General features: G+C 45.5%; 1 protein-coding gene across 1 annotated transcript in view; it reads right to left on the bottom strand.

The window, feature by feature from the left end:
* ERICH6B (glutamate rich 6B) overlaps positions 1-10,085 on the bottom strand; it is an 80,376-nt gene extending 70,291 nt beyond the window's left edge. The window contains exon 1 of the mRNA XM_017535994.2: positions 10,034-10,085. The gene's annotated coding sequence lies outside the window, so the exon portion shown is untranslated. The remainder of the gene's footprint in view (positions 1-10,033) is intronic.
* Between the last annotated feature and the right edge of the window lie 3,986 nt (positions 10,086-14,071).

Below are 14,071 nucleotides of genomic sequence, written 5' to 3'. Positions count from 1 at the left end.
TTCTGGTTGGTTTTGAAGAACATCATTATTTCCGCCTTCATTGCATTTTTTATCTAGTCGATGCTCAGAAGCAATTTGTTTAGTTTCCAAGTGGTTTTGTGGGTTTGAGTGTGTTTCTTGATCCTGAGTTCTAGTCTGATTCTGCTGTGGTCTGATAGACTGTTTGTTATGATTTCTGTTCTTTTGCATTTGCTGAGGAGTGATTTGCTTCCAATGATGTGGTCAATTTTAGAGTAAGTGCAATGTGGTGCTGAGACAAATGTATATTCTGTGGATTTGGGGTGGAGAGTTCTGTATATGTCTATTAGGTCCGCTTGGTCCAGCTCTGCATCCAAGTCCTGGATATCCTTGTTAATTTTCTGTCTTGTCGGTCTGTCTAATATTGATAGTGGAGTGTTGAAGTCTCCCACTATTATTGTGTGGGAGTCTAAGTCTTGTTTTAGGTCATTAAGAACTTGCTTTATGTATCTGGGTGCTCCTTTGTTGGGGGTGTATATATTTATGATAGCTCTTCTTGTTGGATTTATCCTTTTACCATATGTAGTGTCCTTCTTTGTCTCTTTTGATCTTTGTTGGTTTGAAGTCCATTTTATCAGAGACTAGGATTGCAACCCCTGCTTTTTTTCTGTTCTTCATTTGCTTGGTAAATCATCTTCCATCCCTTTATTTTGAGTCTATGTGTGTCTTTTTATGTGAGATGGGTTTCCTGAATACAGCACACCAATGGGTTTTGACTTTTTATCCAGTTTGCCAGTCTGTGTATTTTGATTGGGGCATTTAGGCCATTTACATTCAATGTTAATATTGTTATGTGTGAATTTGATCCTTCCATTTTGTTACTGGCTGGTTTTCTCTGCCATTAGTTGACTCATTTTCTTCATTGCATTTTTGGTCTTTGCAAATGGGTTTGCTTTTGCAGTGACTGGTACTTGCTCCTTTCCATGCTTAGTGTTTCTTTCAGGAGCTCTTGTAGGGCATGTATGGTGGTGACAAAATCTCTCAGTAATTGCTTGTCCATTAAGGATTTTATTTCTCCTTCACTTTTGAAGCTTAGTTTGGTTGGATATGAGATTCTGGGTTGAAAGTTATTTTCTTTAAGGATGTTGAATATTGGCCCCCACTCTCTTCTGGCTTGTAGGGTTTCTGCTGAGAGATCCACTTTGAGTCTGATTGGCTTCCCTCTGTGGGTGACCTGAACTTTCTCTCTGGCTGCCCTTAGCATTTTTTCCTTCATTTCAACCCTGGTGAATCTGACGATTATGTGCTTTGGGGTTGCTCTTCTTGAGGAATATCTTTGTGGAGTTTTCTGTATTTCTTGAATTTGAAATTTGGACTGCTTTGCTAGGCTTGGGAAGTTCTCCTGGATAATATCCTGGAGAGTGTTTTCCAGCTTGGATTCATTCTATCCATCATATTCAGGTACACTGATCAAGTGTAGATTAGGTCTTTTCACATAATCCCATATTTCTTGGAGGCTTTGTTCATTTCTTTTCACTCTTTTTTCTCTTGTCTTGCCTTCTCTTTTTATTTCATTGAGTTGATCTTCAATCTCTGATATCCTTTCTTGTGTTTGATCGATTTGGCTATTAAAACTTGTGTTTGCTTCACGTAGTTCTCATGCTGTGTTTTTCAACTCCATCAAGTTGTTTATGTTCTTCTCTAAGCTGATTATCCTAGTTAGCATTTTGTCTAACCTTTTCTCAAGGTTTTTGGTTTCTTTGCATTGCATTAGAATGTGTTCCTTTAGCTCAGAAAAGTTTGTTATTATCCATCTTCTGAAGCCTGTTTCTGTCAATTCATCACACTCCTTCTCTGTCAAGTTGTGATCTGTGTTGCTGAGGAGTTGTATCCCTTGAAGGAGAAGAGGTGTTCTGGTCTTTGAAGGTTTCATCTTTTTTGTGCTGTTTTTTTCCCATCTTTGTAGATTTACCTGGCTGTGGTATCAGGGAGCTGTTTGATGAGGTCACTTGTCTGCCTGTGGAGGCACTACTGGGTTTCTAGGGACTCCTTCAGGTTACTAGGGAAGCTTCCTGTATCTTTTTTGTTTATACTGGGAGATTAGGCCTGCCTCTTCCGCTGACCTGTAGGCGCTGCTGGGTTGTCAAGAGTACAGTCCCGTTGCTACGTAGGCTTCCTGTGTTTTTTGTTAAAACATGTAGCCCAGTCCCACCCCTCTAGTGGTGGGTTGTGCCCTTCCACCACTGGACTGGATCATTCAGGCTCAGCTCAGACTGTGGCTCTGGCTGCGCAATCCACTAGAGTCAGAGCTTCAGCCCTCTGGAGTTTGTGGGAGAGGGTAGGGACCCATCTGGCTGCACCCGGCCATCTCCCTCTTTCAGCTTCCTCTCTCTCTCTCTGGTCATGGGGTAGGGGCCCACCCAGCTGCTCCCGCTTATAGCTCCCTCTCTCTTCAAACGGGACGAAGGGGTGATAGCTCAGTCCACAGGCTCTCTCGGCCGTCTTTTGGGCTTATGTGCCAATCTGGGACACTGTCCTGGATTATTATTCAACTCCGTGCTTGTAATTCCCGGCGCTTCACTGGCAAAGATCCCCTCTTCTGTGTATTGTTGAGGCTTTGGGGGAAGCACTGTACCTGGACAGGAGTGGCAGAGGGGGGGCCTCCGACTCACCAGTCAGATGCACTTTCTGGGTGAAGCAGCACCCCTCCCTGCCTCAGTCTGCCCTGACCAGGCTTTGCTCACCATCAGACCAGACCCGTTGAAATGCACCTGGTACCTCGGTTGGAGCTAGGAGATCTCTGGATTTCTGCGTCTCTTTCACTGGGTGTTGTGCGCTGGAGTTGTGTCTATTTGGCCATCTTGGATCCCTTCCAATTTCTCTTTTTCATCCTCCCAAATCCACGAATCAATCAGTAAATCCTCTTGCACCACCTCCCACAAAATGTCCTGAATCTGTTCTTCCGTCCACCACCACTGCCGTCACCATCGTCAAATCCAGCATTTTCTATGGCAGTCTTTCTGCTTTGGCTCTTGCTTTCCAATAATCCATTCTTCAGAGGTGGTTTTTAAAAACATAAAATAGACCATGTTGCTCTACTGCTTCCATGTTTCTTTCAGCTCTCCTCCAGGGGCTTCCACTTCCATTGAGGGAATAAAACCTTTTGGGTCAATGGGGAACATTTTGGAAATCCTAGCACGGGAAGAGGTCAACACAGGCACTTCAACCATACCAGGAGGCTGGGTTCAAAGTATCAGATAGTTGTACAACCACATTCCGATACTGCTTGCAAGTTCAACAGAAGCTAGGAAACAACCACCAGAAGGAGAGATTATGTGACTCGTGGTCACAAGCCCCCTCCCCACACAGGACTAGGGGCAAACACTTGGCAACTCAGAATTACCTGGGGATATAGGCCCAGGCAGCTCTGGCCAGCAACGGCAAACCCGCTCGGGTCCCTTCCAGGCTGTGGAAGCTTTATCTTCACTTGCTTAATAAACTGCTCATTCTTTTGGTCCGTGAACTCTTGTATGGAGCTGGAACACTCACCATGTGGGTAAGGCTTTCTGCTCGATTCTCTGAGCAAGGGAAACCAAGAACCTGAGCCTGAGACCCAAGCTGTGTATCCAGTTACACCTTTGAAAGCCCTCCGGGCTGGGCCATGTTGGCCCCACTTCCTTTCCTGCCCTTCTGGAACCCCCTCCTTCCCTTGCTGCAGCCTGTTCTCACCTCAGGATGCTTTCACTTGGCCTTTCCACGGTCTGCAAAGTTCTTCATCCATATGAAGATCTTCCAACACCCGTCTCATTCTCAAGCTTCAGCTCCAATGTCACCTCCCCAGCAAGGCTTTCTACAACTGCCACCACTTGACCCTCACCTCCAATCACTACATATATTATTAAGTTGTTTTATTTTCCTCACACCATTTGTCACTCCCGAGCAGACCATGTTCTTTGGTCTGTAGATTTGAGAGCAGGAACTTTGCTTTCTTGTTCGCCATTGTTTTCCCACCACCTAGAGTAGTGCCTGGCGTTTGATGGAGCTCGACAAGTATTTGACAAAATTAGTCACTGAGTGATTATCTCATATGGTTGTGTGTTTGGATTATTCACTGATAGCTCCTGAGAAGGTTAGGAGTTCTGATTAGGAGATTAGTTCGTTCATTGGACTGACATATTTATATAATCATACATCACTTAATAATGGGGATACACTCCGAGAAATTGCATCATTAGGCAATTTTGAAACTGTGTTGTAACCATCTTTAAAAAATCATTACCAGTGAGAAAATCATGGGGGTGAAGGAGATCTGATCTGGCCAACCCTCATCTTGCCTTTGGCCTTCAAGGTGCCCATAAAAATTCCTGGGCTTAGGCCAGTTAACTTTGGGAGACATTTAGTTTATACTTGAAATGATAACAGCCCTTCCCCAAACTCAACCACCTTTGTAAAGCTAATGAGAGACTACTAGGCCATGAGGAGCGAGGAACCTGAATTCTGCTAACGTGCAGACATAAACAATTACCAGCCATTATTCCAGAGGTCACAAGATACACAACCTCAGTCACTCCTGCAGACAATGTCACTATTGTAGAACCTAAGATTGGCCTTTTGAGGTGTCTTTTCAGGGTCTTTGCATGTCTGACACCTACGGCTCCACCTGGACCCACCAGCCTCTCCTGTGGCCTGCTCAAAAGAAGTAACTCTGTGAGCAGGAGAACCATTTCTTATACCCCTATGATTGCATCCCCAATCCATCAGCAGCAAGAACTCCTTGCTAGTTACCCCCCACCCTTTCCCCCAAACTATCTTTGAAAATCCCTAACCCCCAAATGCTCAGGGAGATTGATTAGAATAATAACTTCATCTCCTGCTTGGTGTGGACAGCCTCATGTCAATTAAACTCTTTCTTTACTGCAATGTCGTGGTCTCTGTGAATTGATTTTGCTTGTGCGGCAGGCAGGAAGAGCCTGTCGGGTGGTTATAGTGTGACTATCACAGCGTGTGCTCACACAAACCTCCATGGTACAGCCTACTGCTAGATGGTGTAGCCTATTGCTTCTATGCTGCAGGCTGGACTACATGTGACTATACTGAACGCTGTAGGCAATTGTAACACAATGGTAAGAATTTGTGCATCGAAACATGTCGAAACATAGAAAAGGTACAGTAAAAATACAGTATTATAATCTTAGGAGACTATTGTTGTATACATGATCTGTCAACTGAAATGTTATGTGGCAGGACTGTGTGTGTGTATATATATTAATATATATATAATATACATTTATATGCAAAAGATATTTTACAGACTAGGTCTAATCAAGGACAGGGGTTTCCTACATGCTTGGGAAGGGACGACAGATAGTTGCTTTATATGAACCCAATTTTTCTTAGCAATACTGATGGTTTAACATAAGTAATCATGTTGAGTTGGATAGTTAATGAAGCAACTTCATTATATCATTTGTTATTCTTCACAACAGGCAAGCGTCCCCCACCCCTTATTTTTCTTTCCTTTTCTTTAATTAAGAAATTGAGGTAAGACTTACAAAGAAATTTTACTATAACTGCAGCATCCAACCGAATGCTAGAATCCCATTGTCCAGCCTGATCATGCTGATGTGTTTTCCTTAGCAGTAAATCCAGGAAGAGTGCACGGTAAAGTGGCAGTCGGAACAGGTGCAGAATTATCTGACATCTCTGGCAAACAGCAGTGGGGATTAAACGGAGCTTTCTTTAATAAGATTAATTCTCAGATACTAAGAATGGTTTGGCATATTCCCAAAGATACGAGGCATTTGTATCTATATAAGATTAAAGAAGCTTTCACACAAAGCAGTTTTGATTTTCAACATCAAAGAGATGCGTCAGTTGCGTTGCATGAGGGAGGCATGCTGCAAATAATGCAGAGAGTGCAAAACCTTTCTAGAAAAAGACAGTTTGCTCAGTCAGGAATTGCATCTAGAGGTTTTGCTACCCAGGACATACAGGGCATTGTTCTTAGAATTATAGGATTAGGGAAAAGAGGGAAGTCAAGGGTTAGGAGTCGCTTGACAAACACCCTAGACAGGTGGCTCCCCAGTCATGACCTTGGCTTTCCAAGGATGGGAGCTCAGTGCCTCCTGAGACTGACTGTCGGACAGATCTAATAAATAATAAATAATGACCATGACACTGTAATAATACGGATAACAGAAATCACAGCCACCATTTCCACATGTCAGGCACTGTACTTAGCATGAATCAAATGGCACAGACTTCTGCTGCAAATCTGCTTCTCTTGGGTTTCCAGCCAGCCTTCTGTGAGGTCTGCTCCCTGAAGCTACACAGTCCAGACTTGCTTCACAGGGAGCTGCAAATATTTGAAGTAGCTTTTATGTTCTTTATGTGTTTTTTCTTCTGTGCTAAACTCCTACTTACTTTTTGAACCTGATAAAGGTATTTACATGGATTGGTGTTACATTTCATCTTGCAGGTTTTGCCTCACCCCTCTAGGCTGCCCAAATATTGGTGAGTCCTGATACTATCAATTAGTGTATTCACCAGACCTTATCCAATGTGCTTCTGAAAATGATCCACTTCCAAGTCTCCCTCCTCTCCTTTTTCTCTTTCTTCTTTCCCTCTTTCCTTCCACAAACACTTATGGAGGACTTTTTAATGTGCCAAACACTGTGTCAGGCATTGGGGCTGCAAGGTTGCATAAGGCACACCTATATATAGTCTTCAGGAAAGCTTCTTCATTAAGCAGAAAGACAAGAAAATAAATTAATAGACAACATAGTATGATTATGTAATGAATGAAAAAAAAAGGAGAGTTTTAACAGGAGTTGGAAGAGAAATCATCTGTAAAAGGACATGAGAGGTAGCTAGCAGATGCCAGCACTGCCTCTGGCCCCTGCAGCATGGGGCCCATGAGGGAATTGGGCAGTCCCCACTTAATTAAAAGCTAGCTAGAGGATGTTCCCGGGAGCTTATTTATGAAGGGCCTATACTGTTAATGCCCTGTGTGGCGGCCTTTTCTCCTCCCTCCCACCCGCCTGGCCAGCAGGGCTCTTTCTCCCACTGCTGACCTCCCTAAAGAATCAAGGGCAGCTGCCTTGGCTAGAGGGACTATGTTTTCACATGACAGACTGCAGAAGCAGTGAGCACTCTAGATTTAAATGGGGGATCAGGGAGGCACAGAATCAGAGAGGAAGGGCATCTTTTATGACCTAAAATTGCCCCATTAGTCATTGGGAAGGCTGGTAAGACCAGGAGCAAACGGCCGTTCTGGTTTTGACTGCCTGTGGGTTTCTTCCAAGCATAATTACTCAAGACACTTAAAGGCCGTTCTCTCAATGTGAAGACTGGACTCTTTAGATGTCCAGCCAAAAGAACTCATTTGCACACACCACAGAGCCTAGGATGGTGCCAGGAGTTTGCAAGTTTCCAGGAATAAGGAATTTTGCAGGATACAGAATGGGTGGCCTTGGTAGACACGTTATCCTAGGTTGGACCTATGTCCTTGTCCAAAAAGGGGTACCCTGTGGCAGTGAGCTCTTCTTAATGAAAAAGAATGTCCACAGCCAAAAGGCTACAGAGTTCTGGGAATTGGTGAGTTCTGGGCCAGGTTCCTAATAGTACCTGGGAACAGTACCTGAATCTCTCCTGGGTGTCTCCGATAAGCTCTGAGACCCTGTAAAAAGCTGGTTTTACAGACTGGTTTGATTAGGTCTGCAAGCTCCAGCTTTTGTCAGGAGTTCAGAAAATTAGGCCTGGGTGAGGAGTATTGTTTTTTTTGGATATTTCTTAGTGTGTCCATGAACAGGATCAGGTGTAGCTCCCAGGGCCCTCTCAGCCTATGGTCACAGCTAAGTGCAAACCACACACATATATACAGCCACGTTCCAAAAGCACTGCTTAAAGCTGTCAATCAACATAAAGCTAAAGTTGATCATGACCACCAGTCAAAACTGGACTGGGGATCTTCTATGAGGATACGGAGCTGCGAGGCAGGCTTGGGATTTGGGGTGTGCTGCCTAAGCACCCCTTTCTCCTAGAAAGCATCAGTCTGAGAGGGCACAGATGCCTGATTCCACATTTGGAGTTTGGAGGGATTAAATATGAAACACAGAATAAACTCTGTTATTAAACTCACACTTTCTGTTTTTAGTGGGATAGGAAGAACATAGGCACATGTTTCTATACAAAGAGATTTTGAGCTCTGCAACACAGAAGTGAAGAGGCCGGTAACCACTAAGATCTAGGAGGAGACCAGTTGGTGCTCATGGATTTTTGGCTGAGGTCTGGAAGGGCTGAGAAATTTGCCACCAGGGTCCATCTTAGCAGGATGTATCAGTCCCATCTCCAACAGGAGAAATGGGAGGACAGGGCTTCACCCTGTCTCCTGGCGCAAGAGAAGCCTTGAACTTTGGTAGACAGCGGTATGTGTCCTTTCCAACCAGACACCTCAGTATATTCATGGGACTTCTTTTTTTCTGCAGGATCCAGTACATATTTCTGCCAGCTCCTCCAAAATGGGATTTTATTTGGAGTCCTACCCTTTCTTCGGAATTTCCTTATCACTTCATAGCAAGTCTATTCACTCATTAAAACCCAAGTCGAAGTCATCTCGTCTGGGAAGACACGAATGCTCTTCCAGGAGGAGTCTCTTTCCCACCGCTCCGTCACTGCCTTTCTCCTATGACACTTCTCCTTGGTTTGTGTGTCTGCCTCACCCATGAGACTGTACCCAGCACCATGTCAGGCATGCAGCAGGATTTCTACAGGAGGATGTGGACTGGACGGATGACCCAAAGGAAGGAGAGGCACACAGGAGGCTGACCACAAATGACATTTCTGCTTTAGACTTTTCAGCCCCCATCACTACACATTCCCCCCTGCTATGAGGAACACTCAAGAGATGAGTGATGGGTGGGCTAAGACAGCAAGCTGAGAGCCGGTTAAGAAGATGGAATGGGCAGACCTTGGCTGTCACTGGGCTTTTGCCAGCTGATACTTGGAAACCCTAGCTGGGTCAAGGCGAGAAGCCTCATTTCTGAAAGGACTCCAAGGATTCCATGGTGCTCTGCAAAGGTAATACATTCTTGTTGCTGTTGTTTTCCTCTACCGTAGCTGTTTATAACCTTGTTCATTAACTGGCAGGATTCTTGGCTGAAGTCATTCTGCTGCTTTCCCCCATGAGGGGAACAACTGATGACCCATTTCTGTGAATTCCATGGTGCCAGGCCTGGGCTGATCTGGACCCACGTTAATACATGCCAGGGGGCAAACACTGAAGTATGCTCTGGCAGCCCCCCTTAGACCAGTCAGTGCAGTTTTTAGCAGTATAGACACCCAGTGCACTCATTACAACATGATTTCCTAGGCCCTTTTTTATAAATAGAATTTCAAATATATTCAGGTTTGAACTTTCAAGGAGGGTGACTCTGAGCCGTCACTTGGCACAGAACTCTTGTAAAACACTGATCGTTGGTCACTGCTCACCATCTCCCTAGAAGAACAGTTAGGACTGCTGTTCTCCCCACCCAACCCCTCACTTGAGAGAGGTGGGGAAGGGAAATTCGAAGCCGAGTGTCTTGCATTTGGGCCACAGGAGTCGCTTTGTGGGCAAGGCTGGAATTTTGGATCTGGGGAATTTATTCCTGGTTGGCGGACAGATCTATGCAGGCTGTCAAGGAAGAAGTCATACTATCCACACTCATACTTTTCCCTGGAGCTAGAGGCTCTCTGGAGGGAAAGTGACCCCTTCTCCTTTATTTGTAGACATATCATGACCTAACAACGGCCTTCACAATGGGGAGAAGCTGGGTCAAAGCTGAAGTCAGAAAGACCAAGGGAATGGAGAGGCCGAGAAAGGGCGGGAGACACAAAGAAGTCTACGTACTTAGTGCTTCTTTGTTGCCCAGACCCTCCACTCTGCTCCCTGCGGTTTCCCTTGGAGAAGGAGGGGGAGGAGGAGGGGAGGGGGGCAGGAGGGGAAGGGGGAAGAGGAAGAGGATGAGGAGGAGGGGAACGGGGAGCGGGGAGGAGGAAGGGGGAGGAGCGCTTTGCTAACGTGCGCAGCCCTTACCCGAGCCAGGCGCCCGCACACATCCACCGCATCTCAGGCCCCGGCGTTTGTGGCGGCTCTCGGTTACTATGGTAACCATGCCCCACAGCCTCCCTGGGCCCCATCTAATCTGCGCGTGTGGGTGGTGGGGAGTTCTAAGCCTTTGCACCTGCCATCGCCTTCCCGTTCCCAGCCTCTCTCCTGGTGGGGAACTGTTTGGACCAAGCGATATCGGCGGCCAGAAAGTTTTCCTGCTGTCTGCGAGGAGGTCGCCTGGGTCAGGGGGAAGTTGCAGTCGTGGGACTGTGTTTCCCTGAATGGAGACTGTTCACCTCAGACCGCCAGGTCGGGACTTTCTAGGACCCTGGGGCCCAGCGCTGAGCTTGTGGCTGCTTAGATGAAGCGATGGGACATGTGGCTCTCAGAGCCCTGAATGGGCTCATTGGAGCTGGTCCCCATGACAAGGCCCTCAGCAGCCTGGATGACCGCCCTTCTACCCTTGAGTCCTTTCCAGGGGACAAGGAACTGCCCTGAAGCAGATAGAGAGTCCCACAAAGGACTCTCATCTGGGGCGAAGGGTTGGAGAAAGCCAGGTTCCCATGCTCTGGCCACCGAGTGGACTTGCAGGAGCTGCAGAGTGGTCAGGTGGGGACGAGGCGCGGCTGGAAACCATTTCTGTCTATGTGGGCATTCCTGGTCAGTTGTCACAGACGTTTCAGAAAGACCTCAATCTTTGAGGGGTTTGCAGCTAGCGCTTTCATTTCTCGTTCTAGATAAACATTCACTTTTACACCTAAATTCATACTTATAATTTTTTATTCCTTTTCTTGAAGAGGATCCATCAGATTGTGTAAGCTCCGGGTGTTCACCAAAGCTGAAGAATCATGAGTACCCTGCACGTATCAGGTGTATGCTAGTGGGTGTTTAAACATTGTCTCTTGGTACCCTGTGCAAGGGTCTTGGGAGGAGGGTGGGAATACTTCCAAAAAAGGGGAGTTCAGTGGAAGAGATGTGGGGTGCAGAGGACCCAAGGCTGTTCTGCTTGGTGATCCCGCAGGAGCTAAGCACATGGTAGGTGACAGATGACTGTCTCTGACCCTCCCCCTTCTCCTCCTGAGGTGGAGAAAGTTGGAGAAAACAGAAGAGAGGCCAAGTCCATATCAGTATCAGAGGATATGGGGAGGAGTTTGGGAGGAACAGGAAGACGGAGGTCCTGTGAATTGCCCTAAGAACTCTTTAGACCACACTCCAAGGATCTCTTGAAGGACCAAGGAAGAATTGAGGCTGGGTTATGACAAGCTTTGCCGGTGATGGGGATGGTGATGACTATGGAAACTGGTCAAAGACGACTTTTGAGAGCTGCACCTCTCAATTATACTCAGGGACAATGCCAAGAGCTGGCTTGGGGAAACTTCTATACCCCCTATAGTCTCCATTGACCTCACCTGGATCTAAGTAAAACATGTGTTTGTTGTGCAAACATGGCTTCAGGCAAGTTTCCTAGCCCACCACTTCCAACAGTCCCTGCACCTGAGTCCCGGTCACACAGACATTTCCATGTCCACTCACTGGTGACTACAGGCTTGGCTGTTGTCATGATAAGACCTTCCAGAAGATGGTGCTCATAGGTTTTGTTTTTAAATTTTTTTTTGTTGATTGATTCATTAGTTTGTCAATATTTTATTGAACACTTACTTTGTGCTAGCATTGTTCTAGGAGGTGTTAGAGATACAAACTAAGCAAAACAGACTAAATTTCTTGTTTCAAAAAATTTTTAAAAGTTGTGATGTTTATACTCTGAAAGAGAAACTAACAGTGATGTACGTTTCTCCATTTATGTTGCTGATATTATGCTACATTTACTACAGTTGTGTATTTTTCTTTCTCTAGACTTGTATGGCTTGAAGGAAATACAGATTCTTTTATGATTTGGCTTGGGAAAGAATTACCTTTTATCTGTCTGTGTAAGCCACCTTCTGAGATCCAGCCTTTCAGCAGGGAAACACCAAATCTTAATTTGGATAATTTCAAATTGCTGTTAAACATCAGCTGATCATTCTGGGGTCTCAGCTTTGGGTTTGCCTGACATCTGAGTCAATTCATGGCTCCTTTTTAAGAAAAATTGATAGGTCTTTCAGGTATTCCAGTGACCTGCCTTCAAGTAAGGGTGAAATGGACTTTGATCTGGGTGAGAATTTATCAGACTCTTTTGTGTTTCATAAAAAAAATAAAAAAGTCAGCCCTGCTACTTGACTATCTACCCCAGAGAACGTGTACAAAGAGCTCATCCTTGCTAAAGGCAAATTTGAAATCATAGTTGCAAGAGATGGGATGAGGTCCATGTGAACTGCCCATTCCTCCAGGTTCAGTAAGCTCTACGCTTGTACCAAGTTAGATTCCCGAAGGCAACATTTTTAGGACATTTACTACACTGGCTTGGCTGCTTCCGGAAATGGCTTCACTTAGCTATGATTGAAGAGTATGCCCTTGGTTTTTATGGCAGGCTAATATAAAAATGGTCATAAAACAAATGTTTCTGTACTTTTGGCGAAAAGATCTGCTAAAGACATCCACCTTACGATTCCATGCTTTTAATGTAAGGATTCACAAGAACCCCAGATCCATATCTAACCACCTGCTTGACTTGGCATTTCTGCCTGGATGTCCTGTAGGCGTATGACATCGAATGGGGCCCTAACTGAACTCCTGATCTTTCTTCACCATCTGCTCCTCCCTCAGTCTTTGTCATTCAGAAAACAGCAGCTCCATTGCTGAGACCAAGCAACCCAGAACCATCCTGAGTCCTCTTTCTCTCCGGACGTGCGTGCAACCTGTTGTCAAGCCCTGTTGTCTGAAGCACAGTCCAGAATCGGCTGGTTTCTCCTTAGCTTCTCTGGACTGGGACACGTTACAAGTTTCCTAACTGACCCCTTGGCTTCTGCCCGTTGTTCTCCTACATCCATGTTCAACACAGCAGCCAGAACCATCCTTTAAAATGCATCTGGTCCTAACACTTCTCCACACAAAATCTTCCTGTGGCTTTTCATTGTCTTGGGAGGAAAACCCCCGAGGTCCCCACTTCCCATCCTTCCCTGCCCCACCCCTGACTTGACGTCCTTGTCATCTGTTCCTGATTCATGTTGCCGGAGCCACACTGGTCTCCTGTGCCCGCATCTCTGGGCCTGGGCACTTGCGTTTCCTCCTGTCTGGAAGACTCTTCCCTAGATTTCCACACAACTGCTGCCCCTTCCCCTCTGTGCCTCTCCTCAAGTGTCACGTTGTCGGTGGGGCTTCCTAACCCCCCATGTATGAAAATTGTACATGGGGGGAGCTATATGAAAACCACAGCCCCTCTCTGAGCTCTCTCTTTTCTCCCATTCAGCTTCACTTTTTTTCTACAGCACCTATCACTCTCTGACACATGAGATAGTCTATTTACTGTCTGTCTTGTCCTACTGGAACGTGGGCTCCCTGTGGGTAGGGATTTTTATCTGTCTGTTCCGGTTTGCTCACTTCCATATTCCAAAACTACCTAGAACAGTGCTTGGGACATAGTAGGTTCTCAATACACATTTATCGAATGTATAATTAAAATCTCATGGAATTTAGTGTCAGGAGAAAAAAGATATTTCATGTTAAAGCAGCATGCCCTCAAGACATATGATTGATGTGATACATTTTGTAATTTACTTTTTGGTTTACTACTAGGAAGCTCAAAGTCAAATATAGGAGGAATTAGAATTATGGTCTCATCCATGGTGTCTAGCTTAGGAATCTTCTTCTATATTGTTGGGTGTTTTTTTTTTTTTTTTTATTCCGGGGCCAGAAAATTCTTACATAGAATCAAGTCAACATTAAAGACCTTTTTTTTTTTTTTTTTGAAATGGAGTCTTACTGTGTCATCCATGCTGGAGTGCAGTGGCCATTCACAGGTGCACTCACAGTGCACCACAGCCCTGAACTCCTGGGCTCAAGTGATCCTCCGGCCTCAGCCCCCCAAGTAGCTGGGACTACAGATACGGGCGGCTGCACCTGGCTCTGTATGGTTTTTATTGCCTT

This window comes from Cebus imitator, unplaced genomic scaffold, assembly GCF_001604975.1.
Source record: "Cebus imitator isolate Cc_AM_T3 unplaced genomic scaffold, Cebus_imitator-1.0 Scaffold94, whole genome shotgun sequence".
Taxonomy (NCBI): domain Eukaryota; kingdom Metazoa; phylum Chordata; class Mammalia; order Primates; family Cebidae; genus Cebus; species Cebus imitator.
Note: the sequence above shows the minus strand (reverse complement) of the source record. Positions and strands in the feature narration are given on the sequence as shown.